This window comes from Belonocnema kinseyi, chromosome 7, assembly GCF_010883055.1.
Source record: "Belonocnema kinseyi isolate 2016_QV_RU_SX_M_011 chromosome 7, B_treatae_v1, whole genome shotgun sequence".
Taxonomy (NCBI): domain Eukaryota; kingdom Metazoa; phylum Arthropoda; class Insecta; order Hymenoptera; family Cynipidae; genus Belonocnema; species Belonocnema kinseyi.
The window spans coordinates 90,595,109-90,597,646 of NC_046663.1; positions in this window are offsets into that span (position 1 = coordinate 90,595,109).

The following is a 2,538-nucleotide window of genomic DNA, read 5'->3' on the forward strand; positions in this document are numbered from 1 at the left end:
AAATTTTCTGTCGGCAATTCTTAAATTCGGTAAGATTGTAAATTGTCGAGAATTTTCCAATTCAGGACTTTTATATTTCGACAATGCATTGTCGAAATATAAAAGTCCCGAATTGAAAAATTAAAGATAAAATTCCCACAGGACTGTAAAAATTCCGAAATTATAATATTGCAATGTTATAATTTCGGAATATTTACAGTGATATGGGAATTTTATTTTTCGGAAAAAGCGACTTAAAAATCCCGAAAAATAAAATTCCTGACACTGTAAGCTTCGTACATTGAAAAATAACCAATAATAAAATTCCCGAAATTATAAAAGTCCCGAAATATAAAAGTCGAATTGGAAAATTCACGAAAAATAAAATAAATAAAATTCCAGACAATAAGATATTACCGAATTTAAAAAATCCCTAAAGAAAATGCCTGAATCATAAAATATCCGAACTAGAAAGTTCCTGAATGAAAACAATTTAAAAAAATGTTTATTAAATATTATTTATTTGTTGAAAATACAATAATCGAATATATATTTCTGGATGAAAAAATTTGTTTGAAAATGTAAAAAATCGAATTTTTTATTAATAAAAAAAATAATAAAAATAAATTTTGATATAAGTCGTTGTTAAATGGAATCCTGCAAAGTTTGTTTCAAAAATGTTATTATGTACGTACGAAGAAAATTTATGCAGAACATTTTTTTCTTTCAAAGCACACGTGTTTTTAAATGTATTTTTTAATACAATTTTTATAAAATTATTATTCAGGTGCCGGAGATTTCATTTTTTGGGATTTTTCATTCATCCCTTTCGGAATTTTTGTCAGTGGTCCCATATTTTTATACCTCCTCTTAAAATTATGTAATTTTTCAAAATAAAAAGTCAACATTTGAAAACATTTCAAGATCATCAAAAGTATCTATTCTCTTTTAAATCATTTCAAATCTTTTTAAATTATTTAAAAAATTTTTCGGAACTTTTAAATGTCTTTTAGACTGATTCCCATTTTTCCTAACATGTTTGTAAAATCCTGCACACAAAATTGTTTTAAGAGCCTCCAGACTTTTCCTAATATTGTAAATCTTTTGAAATGTTTTGAAATATTTTTAAACATTCTCTTTGAGTTATGTACTTTTTCAAAATAAAAAATTATTTTAAATCTACCCAGAAATTTTTATTGTTCTCCTAGTATTTCAAAATTTTTGAGGAGCTCCAAATTTGGTTCTTTTCTTTGTAAAATTCAGAAACCTCCAGCTTATTTGATTTTTTTCTAAATTAATGCTTATTTAACTGTTCTTTAAGAATCAAAATGAAATACTTTTACCTTCGAAATACAAATAAAAAAATTAAACAATTATAATCGTAACATTCCAAGTTTAAATTAGTCACTTTGAAATCGTGACAATTCATTTTCAAATTTTTTTTTATTTCCAAACCAAATAGATTAAAAATGGAATATTTTATACTGAAATAATACTTCAAAAAGATTTTGAAATTGAATAAAGGGGTTCATTTAAGAAGCCATTAATTCGAACTTCACAGTTGTGTCACTACTAAGTCTTTGCAATTAAATTAGTTCAATTTTTAACGTTAAAATATGTAAATTATATCATTTTGAACAGATCTAGAATCACCTTGTAAAATCAATCACTGTTTAGTTTTTAATACTCGAACTGCAGTTCAATTTTCAAATTTACATTCATTTTCTGATTTGTCCCGGTCGCGAGTCTAGATTAATATTTAAAACAACTTTCATTTTTTTGAAATTGTAATTTTTCGGTTGTAACTTACGGGACAATAATTTTATTCTTTGAAAGATTTTCTACAAATCTTGTTGATAATTTCTACATTTTCATAAAAAATGGGAGGTATTAGTTTTTTATGAAAAATAACTTTTTCGGATTTTATCAAATGTCGACGTTTTGAGACCCCGTGAGTCAGAAAAACAAGTTTTTACGTCGGAGTCTGTTTGTCTGTTCGGCGTCGTCGTTGTTGTTGTCTGTATACCGGATAATTTTCGAAAGACTAGTCCGATTGGATTGGCGTTATTTTCTTACAAAAAAAATTTGTGGGGGAGGGGGGTCAAATTATCAAAAAATAAATAAAACTTGAAGTTGTATGATTTTAATTTGTAACTAAATAATTTGAGGGGTTTCAATCTAAGATTATCGAACACTTCCCATTCAAAAATTCAGATGAAATATTTAAATAGCTTTAAATTTGAAATTATTCAATGTATTCTGAAGACTGCAAATTTAAAATGTCTAAATTATTAAGGCTTTAAATATTTTTGAAATTGCTGTTCTGGAGACTAAATAGCACTTATTCTTTTATTAAGAAATGACAACCAAAATTGTTAAAAAAAAGTTTTTAAAAGGGTTTTAAAAACCTTAAGAAAGTTCAGAGGTTTTAATAATTCAATATATGTGATAGAATCACTTTAAATATGAAATTAGTCTACTTTTTCATGTTTGAGCTACAATTATTCCATTTTAGAGTTATAAATTACAGTCGTGAAAAACCAATAAAATGTTTTAATT